General features: G+C 38.5%; 1 protein-coding gene across 9 annotated transcripts in view; it reads right to left on the bottom strand.

Moving 5' to 3' along the window:
- Positions 1-25,303, bottom strand: part of LOC137274609 (teneurin-m-like) — a 303,728-nt gene that overhangs the window by 188,068 nt on the left and 90,357 nt on the right. Inside the window, exon 1 of one of the 9 annotated variants that reach the window (XM_067807890.1) lies at positions 2,353-2,400. The exons of the other annotated variants lie outside the window; for them this stretch is intronic. The gene's annotated coding sequence lies outside the window, so the exon portion shown is untranslated. Of the gene's footprint in view, positions 1-2,352; positions 2,401-25,303 lie in introns of those variants that run through there. 9 annotated transcript variants of the gene reach the window in all.

The raw sequence follows: 25,303 nt of genomic DNA, 5'->3' as shown, positions 1-25,303 counted from the left end.
TGACATTCTAAAAATATATATTTGCATTTATCATACATTGTAAGATGTAGCAGGGTATATTTTTGAAAGATCCACAAATACCAAGAGGTATCCATTGGAGAAACAAACATTACATTACTCTGTAAAACAAAGTGACTTCACAAATATATCAGACAGGTAAATATATTGGCCTAACACCTGTAATCAGTATTCCAGGTATATAACAATGTGTCAGAAATTTGGCAAAAAATTCCAAAATGATACATGTTTCAGACACGACCATTGATGTGCATGCTGTTGATCACTGTGTTGTCTGGTCCAAACTCAAGTATTTACAGACCATCGCCTTATTGCTGGAATATTGCGGTGTGCAGCATAAAACAAAACTCTCACCACTTTTGGCAAACCCATGAAGATGGCTACAGTGCAGGCAAACTTAGCACCATCATCAGGGCAACCAGGATTTGAACCCACAATTACAGGTGTACAGTATGCCCATCACAAGCATCCCATCATGGTGAATAGCAGCATCCAAAAATGTTTGGGCAACCCATGTTGCCTGATGGGAAGATGTGTGTCCAGTGTAACTGTCTGTATTCCTGACGATTCTGGCAAAGAGATCATGTCAACACTCTCCATATCTCCTTCCCAGTCCATTACTTGCTTATCAAGAGACAATGTTACACAACATTGTACATGCAGATGCATGTGTTTTTCTAACACATTTACACCTGTCCATATATCGCAAAAACTTCAACCAATTTCAACAATGCCACAGGCATACTGTTGAGCTGAGCTACAAAGAATAGAATCCATTACCTAGACATAGCAAAAACACACAGAGCGATCTATTTCAACAAGTGACAGGTGATTTGTCAACAGAACAACAGGAAGGTTGCAATTAAAAACCTCCCTGTCATGCCAAGCTGTAAGTGACACAAGCATACACAGAGAAAGGAGAACATATGTTTAACCTGACAAGAGCATGTACACCCTAACAAGAGCATCTACAACCTGACAAGAGCATGTACAACCTGATATCAACATAACAACCAGATATTAGTTCGATGATCATCTACAACCTGATATTAGCATGTACAACTTAACAAGAGCATGTACAACCTTACAATAATGTGCACAACTGAGTGTATAACCAGACAACAGTCTGTACAACCTGACTGCATCCATAGTAAACCATGGCAGAAACATAATTAAAACCCAACTCTGTTCCCTAACAGCTGGTGCTGATGACTCCCAGACAACTTTCAGGTTTGATGAGGATGGTGCTGGCTGCATGAAGATGGTGTCAATCTATCACAGACACATCACTTGGCCATACTTCTTATTTGAAAGTTAGAGTCATCATCTGGTCATTATGACGAGACACAAATGTATTATACTGGAGACATACATCATCACTTCAACTGAGTGCATTAATGATGGGCAAGTGTATTCTTCCACCAGGATATACCACTAGATATACCACTAGATATACCACTAGATATAACACAACACAACATGCAATACGCCATCAACTCAAGATATGACATGACATATACCATCAAGTACAGCCATAACATGAGCTGTGGTTCCTGCTCCAGCTGTCACATTAGCCATACCATTAACTCACATACAATATCAGATGTACCGGTAACTTCATCCATAACATGAGACAGTCTGCTCTATTGTACTGTAACATACATCTTCATCATTCACAAAGATACATTTGTTTTCCTACAGAAGTACTCCTGGCCCCGATTTCTCGAAACAAACTTAAGTTTTTACTCAAATCTCAAACTGAGTTTCACAATTTGAAACAGCTGAATTTTTAACTCAACTGCATTTTTGACATATAAAACCCAAACAAATTAAGTAATCTATTCACGAAACTCAAATTGTTTCCTACAGTTTGAGTTTTGTGCTGATTACAGTTCATACTGAGACATGCGTTTTCTCAAATTTGAGTAAAATCTCAGACTTAAGTCAAAACTCAGACTTAAGTTTGTTTCGAGAAATCGGGGCCTGATCACCTTGGTCATACTCAGTAACATGCACTTGACATTGTCTTCCACGGACCAAGTCTCATCCCAAGATGGTAGTACTAGCACGTAATTACCTTACTGCATACAATTGTACTCATTACACAACATACATGAATCCTTACATGGGAACCACAAACACAGGTACAGTTCTCACAAACCATGAAATGCATTGAGCCACATCAGGATTCAACAGTCAAATGTTCAGGGTACACTTCGGGATACTTCATATGAATTAATCATTCTAATATATGATCTACATACATCACCATCATGTGATATAACACCTAGATATTCCTTTACACCATGCCAATAGAATTCAGCTATGTCCTACCTCATCCCACTGCATTTATCTCCTGGTATACAGTGCTCAGAATCAGTGTGCCATCTATATCATATTCTAGGCAGTACATCCATGTGTTCTGCATTTTGATGCCATTTACACGAGCACCCATTCATGTGGGATGGCTGCCAATATGCCCTCCTGTGTCAGAATGTCTGCCTGTCATGCATGACTGCCTCAAAATTGCAAATATAATACATACATTTTCCGAACAAACTCATTAAAACCCACTGGCACAGCTGGCCATGTCTGGGACAATGTTCAACAGACTGAGGATATTAATTCAAAACGAATGAATTGCCATGACGATGTAATGTTACATGTTGCATTTATCTGATGGGAAAGAATTTGCATCATTAAGTTACAAAAACGCAAAGAAGCATATGGCCTGAATGGAATCACCCTTTTCTCCCCAAGGGTACCATTAACCATTAAATGGTGGCTGGTCTTCATAGTGCATTGATTACACTCAGTATTTGGCTCCAGTCTTCCACAGCAGGAGGTTGGGTAAGGTTGTAGGTATGGGAAGTTAGTGAATTCTCAGAATAACACAACTAAAACAATACAATTTACATCAAAGGTATTATCATTAATCAATAATGATTGAAAAGGCTCTTCAAATAACAGTATTGGACAAAATTTTAGCATCAAAAGGTCAGAAATCATGGCACTTTCAGAAAGATTGCAGTAACAGTGGGGACACACTTATACACTTTAACTAGTACAGAGATTCAATGCTGAGGAGAAAACACTTTTACTGCACAGCTACTTGGCATGCACACGCACACACATCGGGTGGTCAGGCTTGCTCAGTCGTTTAACAAAAACCATTATGTGCCATTTGTGTAGATCAATACTGTAGATCACTAGATTGTTTGGTCCAGACTCAACTATTTACAAACTGCTGTCATATAGCTGTAATACTGCTGAATGCAGCCTTAAACAACAAACCAACCTCTAGATCACAGGGTAGTCCTGAACAGCAAAAACAACAACTTTGTCTCCTATGGCCTCCAAAATATACACACTAAATTATTCACTCATGAAAATTAAAAATAAAAATTACATATAAAACTCTCAGATTATTTGATGTGGCAGCTTATTCAAATGAAGAAAAATGGGCAACTCAATATCCCTAACTCACAGAATAGGTCAAGTAATCCTTAAGCTGATGTGGATATGTCTGCATGTAGTCCAACAAACAGCCTCCACAATGCTGCCAATTAGGGCATCCTTCTCACTGGTCACACACACCACACATGACTTGACCAGCCTGCATCTACTTGTGGCCAGTCTCACTCCTCTACTCCGATTAGTCTGGTCAGTTAGTGATCAATCCAATCTCTCTCTTTCCGTTTGGAACCACTCTGTTGCGTTTGCAGGCCACTTCCTCTACAATCTAAGCCAGACACAAGCTAATTCAATGTCCACTTGGCGACTTCCTACACTGACCATCCGCTTGGTCTGTAGCCGCTCCATCAATGTTGGTAATATCTACTTACTGGACAGCACTGGACGTGACTGATGCTTCCTCTACAAGCCTTTTGCTCCAGTTGCACCTAGTTGTCATCAACACATGTGGTCATCGCCTGTTCCTTCACCTGTCCAGACTAGTCTATTGGTCGGCTGGTCAGGGGAACTCTTCAATCCTCCAAGTGGTCAGACGCAAATGTCAGCAGACATTAAATATCATGAACAGGAGCAAGGCTAGGTGATATTTGGAAGGTCAGTCGACACAAATATTGAAGGTATGGCTCATGAATAGTCATAGGTACTGACTATAATTACCTGTTTATGCTAGATCAGGCTGATATTGCCTTGTCTCAAATACCAGCAATCAACTTCAATAATCGACAGTCTGTGATTACACAGACTCAACAAAACCTATCCAGTTTCAATCAGATAAACATTCTTTATAATTCAACCTCTCAGAACTCTCCAAATCTCTATCTGCAAGATGAATATCCATATAATTAAAACCTCTAGAATCCAATCTAATAACAATTTTGGAAGGCCTGACCACTTGTCCGTATGACAGTGTTGGTTTATTGAGCTGTCTGGTCAACTCAAGGCCAATGGTCACCCTCCATCCCCCTTGTCCCCTCCCACTTAGATGACCACTCCAGATGTTTATGAGGCGTACACAGCCATATACAAACCAGCGTGAGCCAGACACCCATGTTTAGACCACCCCATCTGGTCATGACATCACAGCAGTTGACCACAGTGGACATGGCTCCTGTTTATTTATGCATGATCACAAATCTGTCCAACCATGACATGATTCAGACCTCAGACTTGGATCTCTTTCAAGCTGACCATAAACACTGCCCGTGAACTCTTGTTAAAGTAAACCCTCTTATCTGAGGACATAAACTGTGCTGGCTGGCGACAGTGTAGACTGGAGGACACAGTCAACTGGGTTTAAACGAGGAGTGATGGTCATAACCCAGCTTTAAACATTAAAAGTTCATTGATTGGAAGGGCAAAGGGAGAGTTTGATTACTCCAACTCAAATGGACGAAACCATGCATGCAAGAGCTGTTTATAAGACTGGAACAAGAAAGGATGCAAGCCCCATTTCTCCAGACACACGCTGTACAGGAGTTCAGTGCTACAGTGTATCTGTTTCAGGAGGGAGGGAGGCCAATAGTTGGACCTATCAACCAGATATGGCATACTGATGGCACCTAGAACCTCTGAACTGTTAGGGCAAGAAAGCTGCCTCTGTGGTCAAGCAGAAAGCGTTTTTGCCAGAACGGTCAGTGGTTTGATCCTGGTCAACTTCATTCCAAACAGACCTTCTCCATGATCAAGGTAACAGAGTGTCTAAAGAGATGGGCTGTGTAAAACCAAGACTGTACTTGGTATTACCCAGTCTGCAAGCCAGCATGAGAGGGAGAGTGATTGAGTGAATTTAGTTTTACACTGCTTTTTGCAATATTCCAGTAATATTACAGCAGGGACATAGGAAATAGGCCTCACATATTTTACATATGTGAGGAATGGAACCAGGGTCTTCAGTGTGATGAGCAATGCCTTAACCACAAGGCTACCCCACCTCTCTCTATATGAGGGGTCAAACACTGGCAGAGAGTCAGAACACTACGACTGGGTTGGGTGTCCACATTAAACTGCAGGATGCTTTTTGGAGGGGCTAGGAATATGAAACAAGTCTGGACTGGTTTATGCAACTCTATTTAATGACAACCATGATTAATCTGTCATTCAAACCAAAGGCCACCTGATCCTGACATGCCAAAGGGAAGCAACTCTGTACAGCTATACTCTCTGTGAAAAGCAGACCAAATATATCCCTTGAAAACAATCATAATCTTATATATATTTCATTCCACAGCCATATTTACACTGACAGGGTGTTCTATACATCTGACATTTTAGAAAGCACTTGGTATATTGATCACACAGTGGCTTATGTGGAATAACTGAATAATACACAGTGCTGATAAAACGAAAACCAACTGGAAATAAAGAAATCTGTTATGAAAATTTTACTTGTCTCGCAACTGGGGGAAATCCTAAAGCCATATGTAACCTGTCCCAGTATGACTTCAATCATGGCAGTGAATATTTGAGTTTCGCTTTTTAATCAAATCTGCGTGACATCATAGCCTACAGATGTTTCATGAAATTTCTTCAGCATTAGTTTATTTCAGCACCACTTATAAACACATCACACATAATCATTCAAAACTTGATACAACCATGTCTGGCAATCCCTGAAACAAATCAATTTACATCTCTTAGGGATAGCAACATACATATAAAACAAAAGATAAAAGAACAACTACAACAGATAACAATTAGCAGTTATACTCCTCTCCTCCCTAACATGAGTTTCAAAAAAGCAAGGCCTGGAAACTTTGCACTCAAGCATTTACATGAAAGTCAATAGTCAGAACAAGATTGGCTCATGATATGAATGACCAGTCTTCTGCAGAAATTTCAAACACATCTCGTTATCAAAACTCACCTCCAATGCCATTAAGCTCAACAGCAATAATGTTGATAATCATCAATAATAGTAAAAGGAAGTTACCTCTGTTGATTCAAGATATTGCCCCTTAATTAGAACCAAAGTAAATTTTGTAAACAACTAGAGTGTATCATAGGTCAATATTGTATTATACATGATGAAATAAATGATGTTTTCTATACGTGTGATATCATTATTCCCCTTCCAAAAAGACCTCCTAAAGCTCATCAGTTTACATTAAATATTAAAACACTCTCAAAGCATCATTTCAGACAAAACACTTCTGACAATAAAACATGACTTACAACAGTTCCTAATCAAAGAATATGTTTCAAATAGAGATCGGTATCGAATTGGGTAACAACAGTCCATAAATATTCCACGAAAAGTCAACATTCTGCACAATTAATCCATTTTCCTACCAGCATGTCAACTGATTGCTTATTTCAATCAATCACAACAAAGCTGCTGTTGTAACAAGCAAATGGGACAAAGGCGTTAGTGCGTGGTGTGAAAGTTTCATTTATCGTCATTTATGCCTCCCCTCGATGAAGATGCTATTAAACAGTTAAGAATGCATTGTCATCAACAACGGTAGAATTGTTGTCAACACTGATCTCATTGTCATAGGTTGCTCGCTTGATTAATCAGCTGTTACACAGCTAGGTCACACCCTTAGAAGTGCCAAGACATTACTCGCAGGGAGCCAGCCATCAATTGCAATTATTTCTTTAAAAGTTTTCCTTCAGTGGTGAATATATTTTTTCTCACGCTCAGCTGGTTTTCCTGGGAATGGTGAACTCCCATGTTCAGCATTAAAGGAAGGTGAAACAAAAAGGGTTTTCTTGTTATGAATATTTTAGAGGTGTTTTGAGAAAACATGACAACGCAGGGTTCTGAAAAAAAAATCAGATCCTTTGAGACCCGATCATGTCAATGGCTGCATGCACCACAATCTGATGGTGCACATGCAAACTATGCAGCGTGCAGGTGTGACTGACAAATGAGTGAGTGAGTGAGAGAGAGAGAGAGAAAGATTTTAAACGTTTTGGTTCCACATTTGGGGAGGGAAGGGAAGGGGGGTGACTTTAAAGTGACAAATGGCATACTAATACTTAACACTGACCTGAAATTACATACACAACAAGGGAGACAACTTTGCATTACACTCCTACTGATCCTCATCACATCGTGGAAATAATTTACACGCTCCACAATATAAGCAGATCAGATGAAGCTAACACATTCACATCAAAACAAACTACCATGCACTTATGACAAGTGTTTTTTCCAAAAAAATCATCACACACTGCCATGACCTATGTCAGGCCTTACATTTATCAATACTATGAAATGTTACAAGTAGGGAATGTGGTATAATTCCTACAAGACAGGAATCAATGAGAACCCAGCGAGGCTGTTCCAACAAAGATGGAAGAAGACAAACCATGTGATCATATACACAGTCAATGTAGGTTGTCTTTTATCTGGCACCAGGTGTAGATGGTTAATAGAGGTACTTCAACAAAGCTTCCTATGGCAAAGTCTGATACAGAGTATCAGGGGTGTGGAAAATCAATGATAATGCCTGACTTGTGATACCCCTGGACCCAAATACAAATCAGTTTCATTTACACAGGATAACGCCAAACAATGATTGATTGAGTGAGTGTATGAATACGAGTTTACAGTGCTTTCAGCAATATTCTGGCAATAATATGGTGTGAGACAACATGAATAGGCTTCACACATTGTATGTACGTGGGGAATCGAACACAGGTCTTCAAGATGATGGGTGAACACTTTAACCATGAAGCTAGAACACTGACCCTAAAATGCTGATGTTGATGACTGAAAGTCAACCCAAATATTTGCAGCAGCAAGTTCTAGCTGTAACCTTGAAACAGTGTCAACAATGGAAGAGTACAGTGTACTGTTCTGATTTCATTTCAACTTTTTGAATCCTCTGTGACTGCTTTATTTGTCTGCCTCACAGCTAACTGTACAACATCATGTAGTAAGTCATGGCAGGTCTGCTGGCTGCTGAGAATATTTGTTTTTTGAGTGCCATGGATCACCTTGCCCATAGTTGAATAAGTCATTGAGATACTAACTGAGAATTATCTATATTGAAATGAAAATCCTATATGGTTTAAGAGTTAAACAGAATGTATTTCAAATGTGTTACCAACAGTAACAGTGTTGCATCAGAAGCAAAACTGTCAAACAGAAATTTCAGTCAAACTTCAGTGTTCTTGTTTCAGTCGTGTCTGTCAGTGGTCTCCAGTGATGGTGACCAGAAGTATATAGACAACATCTACATCACACACTACAACCACATCTGTTCATGAATTTCCTGGAAACCAGACAATACGTAATAAACATTTGTTCCAAGACACAAGTTTACCAGCCGTACAATCCTCCCTAATCGTCAATTCCGCCCTGTCCAAAAATCCATCATCTCGTCTACATAACACGACCAGACATTACATTATTCTTTACAAACCAGATTCGCCCAAATTGTCCAAATTTTCCGCATTTATCTCATCCATCGCAGACTAAGGGGAATTTTCCAAGTGACTAGGTAATTCCTGAACACCATAGAAAAGGCATGGGGAATCTATTCCCAGTCTGCGAAGGATGCACTACCTAAACTCTCCCATGAGGAAATAAATATCACCCATGAGAGTCAAGGAAGACTTGGCTTGCAAGAAAACACATTACAGAGCCAATCCACATTAAAAACATCCTGCAGAGGGGAAAGCTAAACAAATCACAAGCACATGCTTGCTGTACATTACACAACAACAATGATCTGTAAGTAGAGGCTTCATGTGAGATGAACATGAAAGACATGCAGTCAGTACTTGAGAGGCTTGTTACAGAACCTGTTCTGTCACCTTCTGGTTCTGTTTAGGCAGAGATCTTACTGGGATTGGTGAGACAGATCTAAAGAGAAACCATGCCCCACTGTTTGGCATCTTGTACAAATGAAGGCATTATGTATATTAGACAAAATAATTTCGGCATATTGGTATTTCTATGATAGATATTTCATCAGATAGTCAAGGACTAAGTAGATCATTATGCATAACTTCAAAATTTACATATATTGCAAACTATTTTTTGCAAGTATAGAAACATGGAGCACTTTCTGTCATCTCAAGAGTCCTGTTCAGACACAGCATCCACTTGGACTGCTCTTAAAAGAAGACCTTGCCCATCCGTCCAGTGTCTTTAACCAATGCAAATGATACTCTGGAACTTGTAATCGCCATAGATTACATGAGCCATTTTTTCATCCAATTTGTCACAAAGTACATTTCTTATCCATAATAACTTCTGAAATGTTGACCTGATCATGACAATGAAAGCAACCTCAAGATTGCACAAGTATAATTTTATGTCGCTTTCAGCAAAAGTCCACGTACATCACCCCCTGAACACCAGAAATATGCCAGTCGGAGTGAGGGAGTAAGTTTTATGCTGCTTTCAACAAAGTCATGGCAGGGACACCAGAAATGGGCCTTACATATTGTACCCATGCGGGAAATCGATTTCTGATTTTCGGCATGATGAGCAAACACTTTAACCACTGGACTACCTGGCTGCCTATGCTAGGTAGGAAGTGAAGCTAGACCTTCAACATGGAGAGGATTCTCCTGCTGTTTATCAGCTCCACACAGATGACAGTATGATTTTCTGCCACCTTCAGCAGTATTCCAGCAATACCAAGGTGAGGGACACTATGTACCTGTAATTGGAAACAAACCCTGCCTTTCTTTATGATGAATGAATGACCAAAAAAATGCCTACCCTGCCTTCACTCAAACAAACAACAACCTTTTTCAATGCTTTAGTAATGTCTCTTGTTTTGATCACAAGTCTGAAACTGCATAATTATCACTATGAAAGAAAAGAGTTTTTTAAGATTTTTTCAGACATACATCATTCAATGGACCATATGTCTGCGAGTACCTTCCCTGCATTTACAATACCACATGATGACTTATGTGGAGGTCAGCTGTCCGTCTTGTAATACCAACAAATTACCATTAACACATTATCACCTCATTACCATGGCAATCCATTTCTTTGATTAATTCCTCTAACACCTTTGCCCAATTATCACTCCATTATCCCATTATTCTGACAATCTATCACACATTTAGATCTGAGCTGTGGACGTTTCACTCACAGTCTACAAGAGCAACTTCAAACCCAGGATAAACAAAGGACCATTTAGTCTGGGAGAATGACAATGGTCTGCAAGTATTTGCAATTGTGTATAAAGGACTCACACATTTCAGTATCACAATGAACTTGCTGACCATGTGAGATATTTGTCTTTTTAAAGGGACTACTCTCATCTTAAACCCAACTGTGAGTATGTCGAAGCCTATTACTGACCTCCTTCAAATACATAACCTCACAAAGTTATTGCCATTGTCGGCATCCCTCTCCTGTAATGATCATCATCAAATCAGCTATCGGCACAGCTATCACACTTCACCGTTTAGTTTGTTACCGTTTTAAGTATCAATTAAGCATATTGTTTATTACTACAATCTTTATCAAGAACATCATGAATCAAGCTGTTATATTCATTACAGACATACAAACTTCCACTTGCCATAGAAACAATGGCCTCTCATACGATCATCATTTGATCATCATCATCATCATCATCATCATCATCATCATCATCATCTAATCACTTGTCTTCACTCTCTTCATCATTATGATGACTAAGAGTCGTTATCATCAGCATCATCAACATCATGAAATAACCACTTGCTTCACAGTGTACATCTTGCAGAGGCCGAACATCACTAACAAAACAATCCTCATTGTTGTCGATGCTGGAAACCAATCTGTTAAACTAGGTATTAGATTTGGTACATGTGCTAAGCTGACCAACTTGCAGGATATACTTTCACTGTACTGTTTATGTGATGCCTTTTCACTTGAAAATCTTTGCAAACCTTCAAGAAGGTTTGGATTTAATGATGCTATATTGCAAAAATTGCTGCAATTAACTTTGCAGTGATAATTTCAGGCATCCCATCGGGAATGTAGTCCAATATTATTACCAAAATGACTTAGTGAAAGAAAATATGTCTTTAACTTGGAACTATTTTAAAAAATCGATCAAAAGTTTAATAAATTACAACACTCATGGGATATTGCATTTCATGTATACAGCAGAAATATGAAATGTGTATTATACTCCCCAAAGGCATATATTCTTAATATGTGACTGGGTGTTGTACTCAATGTTTCACAAGACACAACATCCTACCTCACCAAGTAGTACAGTATAGACCCATTACCCATCTACAAACAAATACTCCCTCATCCATAATGGCAATATCCAATGTAAATGACCCACCTAAACCTTAACATTATTAAAACATACTCACACAATTGCTTGAGTAGCTGTTTCCATGCCCCATTCACAACTTGTGCTAATTGCCAAGCACTAGAAAATTGTGTTATATTATTCAAAAACCGGAAATAACCATGTTAGGAACAAGCTGGCCTCGCAACACCGTCTGGGGCTGCATCAACTCCACCTGGGGCGCTTCGGACGTCTAAATATGCATGTCATTATCATTCATATAGGAAATTGGCTCTTGAGCCCTTGGGATAAGTGGACTTAGAGCTGGCAACATATGCAAAACATACAACGTCAACACGTGTTACACAATTTGCATATTATTTTCTCGTTACCTCAACTTACCTATCTTGGAATACACTTTAAATGACAATTGAAAAAAACATGGACAAATAATCACAAACGTAATATTTTGATAAGATTGTATTTTTTACAAACTGTTGCTTGGTAAAAGTAAGTGATAAACAGTTTAAGTGAAATTGTTAGGGGAAATATGATCCCTAAAATTCAGATATTTTCTGTGCTGCGTTCATTAAATATCCATAGCAATAATGACAAACTTGATCAATATTCAGATATGAAATACCAGGATTTAGGTATACCATTACACAGCTGTTTCAGCATTTATGAAAATAAGATGAAAAATATTTACTTATTGAAGTTCCATGTACTGCAGAGTAAAATATTAGTAATTATTCATCAGTAAACAATGACACTTGTACAGCAGGATGTATCTGTACCTAAATCTTAAATATCCGTGTAAACGTCCTAATACCCCTCCAGTTTTAGGAACGATAGAACAGGAACAATAATATCTGTCACTGTCCATGTGTCAGTTCAAAAAAAAAAAAAAAAAAAAGGAATAATAATTTTCCGAAATATGGCATTCATAACACAGATCCTCTGAAATCACAATATCACAATCAATAGAATTAGTACCATAAATTCACAAAATGTTACGAATTTGCAATTTCAAGTAAAGACAGAAAATCCCCAAAATGTCCTTATTCATGTGTCTTAAATCCAATACTTTGTTATTTTGTGCACTTTGTAAAAACATTTGTAATTTCAAAATTTATTATATTTTTTCAATTTTTCTTATTGGATAAATTGTACAAATTCCCCGAACATGAGCTTGCTGATTGAGCAATTCCCAGAACAAAAGTCTAAAAAACAAACCTCTATATTTCCACGGCCCAAGAAATCATTGCATAATTCATATTCCTTAAAAGTAATTCCTTGCCTTTTAAGTTGATGTCAAATTGCTGAACCAACACATTACCAGTACCACGCTCTGTGGGCGTAGCTGAAACAATGGCCAATTATAAAAACCAGCTCCACAGTACATAAACCCTATTTAGAAACATGTGAAAGTTTGACACTTTAATGATGACTGCAATCTAATAAAAGGGCCCATTCAAGCACCACAACAGGAGCCCACACAGAGCTGAAACACACAAGCTGATCCCTGTATATGCCGATCACGATAAGACATGCAAGCTACAAAATATACATGAAACAGCTGATGGCATCCTTTTTTTATGCTACGCACAAAATAAAATTAATTTCCATTCCTTTCATCTTAACACTTTCAAACATTCAATTAGATACTTAAGAGGCTTCCTTTAATCTTAGTAATATCAGAAAATTGTTGGCTTGATAGAAGCGTATATATGTCTGATATTCTAGGATTAGGAAACCAGCGTTCCTTCTAATGGACTTCAAAGGAGTCTGTGTATTAAGTCAACAGAATTCATATAATGACAAATGTTTCTTTGACGATATCAGAATAGTCTATATTTATTTGTAGGTATTGCTAAATGCATCTAAATACATTGCTGGAAGTCCATAATCACATGAAAATATAAATAACACATTCATGTACTTTATTCAGATTTTGTAAAACTAAAACTGATGTTTGTCATTGCATAAATCATACTGAGAAGTTTTTCTTTCAAAAACACTGACAGAATACATTATATAAGCCCTTCACTAACCCTTCCCTCGTAATAAACATAAGTGTTCATAAACTCATGAACTCTTTCCAAAGTCATTATTATACAATCAATTGCCGTATGTTTGTAACCGCACATTTTACATAATTAGTTTCTATATACAGTAACAATTTCACTAACATGAAGATGGTTGAAAAAATTATAAACATGAGATGATGTGAAATATGAGACATAACTAAAGCAAACATGCTAACAGAACATGCTACCAGTGAAAACATGGTACAAAACAGGTGATCATGACGTCCGCTTACTTAAGGATTGGGTGTTTGCGTTGGGTCCAAATTACCTTAATCACTGGATAGTGTTGTCCATGCTGAATCATTTCCTGAATGCAGCATATTCCTGGCGCTTAGCTGAGCGCTAAGCAGTCAACAACAAACAAAGAGAACATGCCTCAAAGGCAGTGTCTGTTAACCTTTGTTTTCATGCTTTTCAGAAATACTGCAAATTCGAAACAATGTTTTTGAAATGAAATCCTCCATGACATACACCCATTATTAATGCATCATTAACAAGCCCAAGCTGAACACCCCCAGTCCCCACACCTCATTATCACCCCCACTCATCATCCCTGCCCTCCATATCACCCTCCACCCCTCTCCAGTACTCCCCTAACAACAGGGCAATATACAACCAAACTTCTTAAATAAACAGTGTAGCTGATGCAGACCAGGGAGAGATGGTGCCCCTGTCATCATCCAGTGCCAGTGTTTTGGCCTGTCCCAGCCTCTCCAGGAGGAGGACCCTGCTTGGAGCAGATTGGCAGCATGATAGCCAGGTACCAGGGAAGTTTTACAAAACAAGGGGGTTGTTTTGAGAAACAGAAAGAGACAGGGGGAAAGAAGGTTACTTGACACCACCCAAGGGGAAGGAAAAGAATGGAACAGCGAGGCTGACATTTCCAGTGAGGACCAGGTTATGAAAAGTCTTGGTTTTCAAGGAGAAACAAAAATAAACATATCGCTTATCAAAAATAATACCATAAATATAGCCCCAGGTAAAATGTTTTGCCGAGAATAGACATCCATGAGAGACTAAAATTTTGTCCACAAAGAACAAGAAAAAACAACATATTTCAATATGTCATCACCATCAAAACAGCCCTCAAATACAAACAACTTAGTCTGCATATCATCAGTATGTCCAAGGATGAACTATTAAATCATGCAAAGGAACAGTCTTATCTTTTCCCTGGCCACATAACACACTGAAATACCTGTTGTCTCAAAGCGATGATTCAAGATAACATTCAGGTATTTCCCAAATGTGTCAGAGATCTGTAACTCATTCCCCAAAGCTTGGAAACATCACATCACATGTATCTCATAAACAGCCTCAATTACATGGATTTCTAACTCACTACGTGCATTTGTCAGTAACCCATGTACATATCATATCTAGAAATGTCAATATCTCATACATATCATCAGTCATGCTGATAGCATGTACATTGCAAGAACCTATTTCCCTAACAACCCTAATTCATCTTTCAAATCCAAGCTAACCGTCTACTTCCATTCATCATTACAGCCTAAGAGACCATAATGTTTTCCTTGAACTGTATTGTGTTTCCTTTTCTTACACACTATTATGAGTTTGATTAGAAGAAGATCAGCCTTTATCAGTTACCTATCACTGTCTTCAAACAGGGATTAATTATGACTGAAAGAAAGAATCTGGGTCATATATTAGCAGTGAAAGGGAAATTGGCACCAATCTTATTGTTGGAGCCAAAATAGCACCTTGGCTGGGATTGAAACATATTTTGGTTATAGGCATAATTGCTTTGACACATTAGATGGCAAGGATGATTTGTTAAAGCAATATTGGTTTTACACTTACCCAGGGCAATGGGCAAGGGAGATGGAGCTGTACTTACACGAACGAAGGTAAATGAGCGAGCTGTTATGTGCGTCACTGGCTTGAAATAGACGCATTTACTGAGGAAATAGGTGTAGCGCCTTCACATTGCCACAAAGGTAAACAATCCTCTAACAGCCAGAAACATGGCATCACAAAATCCACACACCAGATCCTGGGATCAAGTTTACAAAAAAATGTCCGCATGAGATGATGGTGGAGATATCAATCACTCTACTGACTGCAAATTGTCATCAATGTCACCAAGTAAAATCAGCTCACAGCTAAGTGATGGAAGCATTAGCCTACAATGTCATAAACCTCATCTCTATCCATGCCAAGGGATGCTTTCCCACTCAGTCCACATTCAGCCAATCACAACGGTCCTTTCAATTATGACCTCTGACCTTAATTTGGACAGGATACACTACTCAGAGGCCGAGATGGCACCTATTGGCAGAGTCATTTGCAGGAAGGTTGATAAACGAAGTGGCGACTGAGGCATCATCAGCAGCATCAGTAACTGGAGAATCCCCTGGTTCTGCATTTTCTATTGTAAACAATACATCAGAAGCCGGCCTCGCTGGTTCCACAAATAAAACTAGCCATTTTGGACTCTACCAGAGATGAAGGTGAAACAGGCGATGATGACAATTAGCACCAGTCTGATAGGTGGGTCTCCTGCCTCACAATAGATGAAGGCTGGGGCAGAAGGGGCCGAAAGACACCGTTGTAATGTACAAGATTTATCACTGTCAAACTTGGGAATTATCATGGCACACCAGTGAGAGGATCGGCCAATGTCGGGAGGGGTGAAATTGGGGATAAACAAACAGCTCAATGTTATCTGAGCCTGGGTCTTATCTAATATTACCACATGTATACAGGTCTAGGTATGCATTACGCCATTGTATACTCTCAATAAATGTCACTTCGAGATTTGTATACAAGCATCTGCAAGCACGCAGAGTTTGTTTATCATGTATTCAAGAACTGATGGTATGGCGGCTTGATACTGGCCATCAGTAAACTGATTTCTTTATAAACCTTTCACGACTAGGCTTACAGAAATTACCTCAAGGGATTGTTATAAAGGTAACTCAGTAATATTCATCAAACAACCTTTTTCAAACCTTCATCAGTGCCTGGGAAAGGTTACTTTCAAAGACTGAATACTGAAAAAGTCAAAACTTTTGATTTTTAAAAGAAGGACAATTTTTGTCATTCTCAAAATCCTCTTTGAACACTGAGTGCAATGAAAACATACATCTGTCAATGTCAGACAAAGAAACAACAAACAAATCCTGATGTAAAGGCTGTGTTGTACTTGAGGGTTTTCGCCTTGATATTACAAATGAATTAAGGTTTCATGGATAGAATGTCATTCAGTAGAGTGAAAAGCAGGTCCAATCACCATATGTGTTTCTATTAAATACGTTGATATCACTTCTTGTTTCCTTGTTGGATTCTCAGTATTAGAGGGAAGTAAGAACAGGCTTTCAGTATACAACATTGCAGGTGGATATTCATGGTAAACTGCTGCATTGTGTGTATTTTGTCTGGACTGGCACTGTGGATAGAGAGAGAGAGAGAGGGAGACATGAAGCTATGTAAGTGGAGTAATCGGAAACATGAGGTCCATTTCACCTCCACTCTTGATATTATAACTTTCAGGATTTGTCTTGAAGAGAAAAGACTGTCTCAGTGCTTCATCACCTTATTCCACAGATATTCGGTTACTCAGTCATCTATCGTGATCAAGCTGGAATATTACTCAATACAACTTAAAACTCAATCCCCCAACCTTAAAAACATGACACACCTTACACTGATCAACATCAGAGTTTTTCCTATAATATCTAATTTTGTTCTGTCAACATGACACAGTTTATCTTTTCGAGGACTTTTCCTATCAAATGATCAAAGAGAAAATATTTTGACAGAGAAACTTGAAAATTAAATTTCAGGCACCAAGAGCTGTCTTTCCCTTGATGAAATTTGGCGAAACTGGATTTGGATTTCTTGAGGAACTTATCCCCCGTTCATCTGTCCTCCCCTCCCGAGCCATGCCAAGCCCCCGCAACAAACGCAGGATTGTCAGCTATCACATCCCTTTGGAACAACTACATTACAGTGAGTCTGAGTTATCATAAGATATCCTACAAAATAGGTAACACACACAGGCCAGTGTAACTTGTTCATCACTGTGTCACATCTCCTAGTCCATCAGCTACGTGGGATTGGGACTTACTTCTCGGTAATCTTCCATTAGGCAGGAATGGCCAATGTCTGGAGGTAGATGGGTATACAAAACTGTCAAGGCTAATCGTAGGTTGGCCATTTTTATGAGCTGCTGTGTAGGTAGTTTGATAATTTAGTCTCAGGACCTGCCACTTACTGTGTCGTGGATACAGTGTAATTACTTCATGTGGATATTGGAGAAGTTAAGTGAGGCATCTATTGTTAACACAGGAGAGGCAGTGGTTGGTTTATAGATGTATGGCTGTTGCACTGTTGGCCAAGTGCTGTTACTGCCACTGTGTGCGGTGTCACAGTCATGAGGAGAGCATTCACTTGATAATTTCAACAAGCCAAATGGCAACAACAACTTGGGGAAAGCTATCTCACTGACACATCTTCATCAGACTTATTACTCACAAACGGCAAAAATTCACTGAAGAAGGCTGAAAGATATAAAAATTCTAACACCAGGCCAAAATACTCTTAACTTTCATCACCGAGTCCACTGTTCAAATAATCATTATACGATTTTCATGATAAAATGATAAAATACTGTTTGAAAACATGTTTAATACCACAAACATGGGAAGATTTTGTAGCGAATTCTTATGATTTCAACTTTAAAAAAAAAATTAAAAAGAAAATAAGAGATACATCTACTACCCCTAGTTACTTTGTATCATTCTTCTGCTATTTGTATCATTAAATAACACCTGATCTCTCTTTCCCACCTTAATCTCAGCAAGGCCTAAGAAGAAGCAAAACGAGAACTAATTAATACCACTTTCTGATCATTTAGCCAATATTTATTTTAGGATATTCACATATCCAGTAAATCATGCAAGGGTATTATCTTCTCTTCCATATCTTACATTACCCATGACTGAACACAGTTTCCTTAAGAAGGCAGCTTGTAACTGCACACAAAAGGTTTGCTGCAGTCAGTCAGTAATATATACAGGTGTGTTCTGGCACTATATCCACACAGTGATACCAATTCCAGTCACTACATATTTCTGAGAGCAACTGTATATCATTGATTTTCCTGACAAAATACAATTGGGAACATGCATATAAAGAAAACACAATCAACAATGACACAGCAATATAACTATATGTACTACTAAGTATTGAATGACTGATGAGGCTGCATATACCGGGTAGATGCAGGATGTTTGCTAACTACGCCAACATCCGTTACACGCACATAATGGTTACAAAATTATCACGCAACGAGGGAGCTTCCTATAATCTCATCCCCGGATTGCGGAATCTGTCTATTATCGTATGGTGTAAAAACTACAAAATGCTCTCCCAATGTCCTCCCAAGGGAGATAATTACCATCACATGCCAAAATGAAGTAACCTCTAGAAATAAGATTACAGTAACGAGATTACATCTTCCGACAGTTTTTTTACATTTAGTTAGTTGGTTGCATATGCTCATTATGTTACAAGTTGAAAGTACTTTGTTTTCCACTTTTAATTCCAAAATGCACTTTATTCTTACTACATGCTAATATGTTATTCATACAGCAATATCTAGCTTTGGTTTCCAGGGATGTGAAAAAACTTACCATGTTCCTATTTGGGTGAATGTCAGTACAGTGGTCATTTCAATAATTAATTCAGTAATAATTCCACAAATTGGAAAGCGCCATTCTGTTATATTATATTTAGTCCCTAACTGTCAGGCTCATATGAATCACCAAACAATCAAATGCATTTGCCTTCTTCATGGACATAATTATTCATTAATAAAACATAAACAGTGGAAATATTTATGACACAATCCCTTAATGTATGAATGGAAATCAATACGAGTTCTTCATTTACTGCTTGCTGTATTATGTCTAAATGAAGCTGCGGAAACATGATCTCCAGAAACACTTAGAGCAATCTGATACTGTTAATTCATAATGATAAAAGCCAGACAGCTAAACAGGTGTTTATGCTGACAGAAAAGACCAGATTACGACATTAAACATCAATGATCAATCCACATAGATAATGACTATAGTCATACACACGTCTCCTAAATAAACTATCCATCATTCAAATCGGAACAGGTAAACAATTACATTAACGTTATTAATCACTGCAATATCACAATACAGAATCACCCACTTTGTGCTACTGAGACATTTTATAACAAATTTGCTACATCAGCAGTTTATCGACAGTATACAGTACATCAATCTCATTGGTCAACTGATTAATTCATCACACTTACAAATATTTACAAAAAATGGAAAAAAAAACATACATTGGTAAAAGTTCATTTGGTCAGTTATCACATGTAGCAATAATAAAGCAAAATCTGTAATTTTACAGCTAGTTTTAAGGGAAAACAATATTATATTCAAATATTTCATAAGAAAATCAAACCCTAAATGAACGGCTGTAGTCGCAGACTTATTGAAATCAGAAACAAATTTTCATGACAAAGACGGTAATTTTATTCATAATGATCATTCTATTAACAAATGAAATCTTATTTATGTGAAAACAACTTGATACAAGCTGGAGATGGAATGCACTGTGTTGGCAGGTGATGCTAGGTGCTTATGATCAGCAACTTATTTGAATTTATTAGTGTTCATCAATCGTATCAAATGTTCACCAATTTACTGGCTGACATCACGTAAGTGGGGTTAACACCGAACATGTCTACACATGGAGGGTATTACATGCAGGGCTTCATGCTAGTTTTCTATGATACACGAGACTTGTTTCAATCCAGACATGAAAAAAGTCTTGTGTTGGCTCAAGTGTAAACGATTTTATCTGTACATGAATAGGAGCTATTACAAAAACAGTCAGATTTACATGAAAAGCAATGTGAATCAGGAAGTGCAAAGTATAGGGAATGGCTGTTGATGGCTGACATGAAGTTATCCTCACCATCTCATGGTTTGAGATAATTCTATGTTAAAATGTCCAAAATTTAAAAATTATTTTTAAAGCAGCAACTCAGAAGCAAGAAAGGTCAGATATAGAATGCGATAATCTAAAGTCCATCTTTCTTAATGTCTTAACACTGTTGGCTAATACTGACAACTGCACAGTGTGTGGATTGGGTTTTATTCCGCTAATAACAATATTAATGCAAATATCACAACAAGGGACACCAACAATGGGATTGACACATTGTATCCATGTGGGGAATGGAACTCAGGCATACAGGGAGACAAGCTAACACTTTCACTACTGTGCTACACCGCCACCACAACTGTGCAATACCTTAGTAACAGACTGTATTGTCCCAAGAACAAATAAGTAAAGACTAACAAGTAGTCATACATAAATACCTTACAACTTGCCACATATTCTAGACTTACATGGGTTTTCTTGGATATACTTGGTTCAGGATCAGTATGGAAGACCAGTGAGGACAATCACAACAACTTGTTTAACCTCCATCAGTATGGAAGACCAGTGAGGACAATCACAACAACTTGTTTAACCTCCATCAGTAAGGAAGACCAGTGAGGACAATCACAACAACTTGTTTAACCTCCATCAGTAAGGAAGACCAGTGAGGACAATCACAACAACTTGTTTAACCTCCATCAGTAAGGAAGACCAGTGAGGACAATCACAACAACTTGTTTAACCTCCATCAGTATGGAAGACCAGTGAGGACAATCACAACAACTTGTTTAACCTCCATCAGTAAGGAAGACCAGTGAGGACAATCACAAGAACTTGTTTAACCTCCATCAGTATGGAAGACCAGTGAGGACAATCACAACAACTTGTTTAACCTCCATCAGTAAGGAAGACCAGTGAGGACAATCACAACAATTTGTTTAACCTCCATCAGTAAGGAAGACCAGTGAGGACAATCACAACAACTTGTTTAACCTCCATCAGTATGGAAGACCAGTGAGGACAATCACAACAACTTGTTTAACCTCCATCAGTATGGAAGACCAGTGAGGACAATCACAACAACTTGTTTAACCTCCATCAGTATGGAAGACCAGTGAGGACAATCACAACAACTTGTTTAACCTCCATCAGTATGGAAGACCAGTGAGGACAATCACAACAATTTGTTTAACCTCCATCAGTATGGAAGACCAGTGAGGACAATCACAACAACTTGTTTAACCTCCATCAGTATGGAAGACCAGTGAGGACAATCACAACAACTTGTTTAACCTCCATCAGTATGGAAGACCAGTGAGGACAATCACAACAATTTGTTTAACCTCCATCAGTAAGGAAGACCAGTGAGGACAATCACAACAACTTGTTTAACCTCCATCAGTATGGAAGACCAGTGAGGACAATCACAACAACTTGTTTAACCTCCATCAGTATGGAAGACCAGTGAGGACAATCACAACAACTTGTTTAACCTCCATCAGTAAGGAAGACCAGTGAGGACAATCACAACAATTTGTTTAACCTCCATCAGTAAGGAAGACCAGTGAGGACAATCACAACAACTTGTTTAACCTCCATCAGTATGGAAGACCAGTGAGGACAATCACAACAACTTGTTTAACCTCCATCAGTAAGGAAGACCAGTGAGGACAATCACAACAACTTGTTTAACCTCCATCAGTAAGGAAGACCAGTGAGGACAATCACAACAATTTGTTTAACCTCCATCAGTATGGAAGACCAGTGAGGACAATCACAACAACTTGTTTAACCTCCATCAGTATGGAAGACCAGTGAGGACAATCACAACAACTTGTTTAACCTCCATCAGTATGGAAGACCAGTGAGGACAATCACAACAACTTGTTTAACCTCCATCAGTAAGGAAGACCAGTGAGGACAATCACAACAACTTGTTTAACCTCCATCAGTATGGAAGACCAGTGAGGACAATCACAACAACTTGTTTAACCTCCATCAGTATGGAAGACCAGTGAGGACAATCACAACAACTTGTTTAACCTCCATCAGTAAGGAAGACCAGTGAGGACAATCACAACAACTTGTTTAACCTCCATCAGTATGGAAGACCAGTGAGGACAATCACAACAATTTGTTTAACCTCCATCAGTAAGGAAGACCAGTGAGGACAATCACAACAACTTGTTTAACCTCCATCAGTATGGAAGACCAGTGAGGACAATCACAACAATTTGTTTAACCTCCATCAGTAAGGAAGACCAGTGAGGACAATCACAACAACTTGTTTAACCTCCATCAGTAAGGAAGACCAGTGAGGACAATCACAACAACCTGTTTAACCTCCATCAGTAAGGAAGACCAGTGAGGACAATCACAACAACTTGTTTAACCTCCATCAGTAAGGAAGACCAGTGAGGACAATCACAACAACTTGTTTAACCTCCATCAGTAAGGAAGACCAGTGAGGACAATCACAACAACTTGTTTAACCTCCATCAGTAAGGAAGACCAGTGAGGACAATCACAACAATTTGTTTAACCTCCATCAGTATGGAAGACCAGTGAGGACAATCACAACAACTTGTTTAACCTCCATCAGTATGGAAGACCAGTGAGGACAATCACAACAACTTGTTTAACCTCCATCAGTAAGGAAGACCAGTGAGGACAATCACAACAACTTGTTTAACCTCCATCAGTAAGGAAGACCAGTGAGGACAATCACAACAACTTGTTTAACCTCCATCAGTAAGGAAGACCAGTGAGGACAATCACAACAACTTGTTTAACCTCCATCAGTAAGGAAGACCAGTGAGGACAATCACAACAATTTGTTTAACCTCCATCAGTATGGAAGACCAGTGAGGACAATCACAACAACTTGTTTAACCTCCATCAGTAAGGAAGACCAGTGAGGACAATCACAACAACTTGTTTAACCTCCATCAGTATGGAAGACCAGTGAGGACAATCACAACAACTTGTTTAACCTCCATCAGTATGGAAGACCAGTGAGGACAATCACAACAATTTGTTTAACCTCCATCAGTATGGAAGACCAGTGAGGACAATCACAACAACTTGTTTAACCTCCATCAGTAAGGAAGACCAGTGAGGACAATCACAACAACTTGTTTAACCTCCATCAGTATGGAAGACCAGTGAGGACAATCACAACAACTTGTTTAACCTCCATCAGTATGGAAGACCAGTGAGGACAATCACAACAACTTGTTTAACCTCCATCAGTAAGGAAGACCAGTGAGGACAATCACAACAACTTGTTTAACCTCCATCAGTATGGAAGACCAGTGAGGACAATCACAACAATTTGTTTAACCTCCATCAGTAAGGAAGACCAGTGAGGACAATCACAACAACTTGTTTAACCTCCATCAGTAAGGAAGACCAGTGAGGACAATCACAACAATTTGTTTAACCTCCATCAGTATGGAAGACCAGTGAGGACAATCACAACAACTTGTTTAACCTCCATCAGTAAGGAAGACCAGTGAGGACAATCACAACAACTTGTTTAACCTCCATCAGTAAGGAAGACCAGTGAGGACAATCACAACAACTTGTTTAACCTCCATCAGTATGGAAGACCAGTGAGGACAATCACAACAACTTGTTTAACCTCCATCAGTAAGGAAGACCAGTGAGGACAATCACAACAATTTGTTTAACCTCCATCAGTATGGAAGACCAGTGAGGACAATCACAACAACTTGTTTAACCTCCATCCACACAGGTCTTCATGAAAGACACATTCCTACATAAAAGATGCCGTCTGCCAATAGATATCTTGAGGGAGGTTCTGTTGAATAAAAGATGCTCAACATTGATGTCAGGCATAGTTCCATATCAGTGTTTTAGATGTGACACATCCTACTAAAAAAAATCAGTAAATTCTTCTTTGTATAATCTGAATATATCTTAGCATTCATCTATAATTTACCATTTAAAGCTATAATCTTGGAACCTTGATGAATAAATCCTTCTTTTTAAAGAAATCAGAATTATGGAGCAATAGAAGACTTCACAGACACCTGTGGGTAGTTATCAACCAACCAAGAATCACTGATCCCTGGCAACCAAGGGAGTGCAGACTTGGACTGGACAAGACCAATAATGCTGTTCTGAAAATACATTCTTGTCTTACTTAATACATTCTTGTCTCACTTAATACATTCTTGTCTTACTTAATACATTCTTGTCTTACTTAATACATTCTTGTAACAAATATCACAGAACTCCATAATCCGACTTACAGTGATTGTTCCCAAACCCTGAACCAAATATATCCAAGAAAGCTGATGCAAGTCTAGAAAATGTGTTAAGTCTAGACTTCCACAGCTTCAGGAAAAAGAAAGTCTCATGGCTCCTTTTTATTTTAGATTATTTTTTTACTATGAGCCTTTTTTCCCTAAGATATGTTCATTTCTGAGACTAGCTGTTACTAACTTGGTAACCTACGATGGCTGTCAGCCACTGACTTTATATTTGAATATGTTTGGTATTGGTGGCACCAGTACGTACATAACTTATGAT

Source organism: Haliotis asinina, chromosome 2, assembly GCF_037392515.1.
Source record: "Haliotis asinina isolate JCU_RB_2024 chromosome 2, JCU_Hal_asi_v2, whole genome shotgun sequence".
NCBI lineage: Eukaryota > Metazoa > Mollusca > Gastropoda > Lepetellida > Haliotidae > Haliotis > Haliotis asinina.
This window is presented reverse-complemented; position numbering and strand designations above follow the sequence as displayed.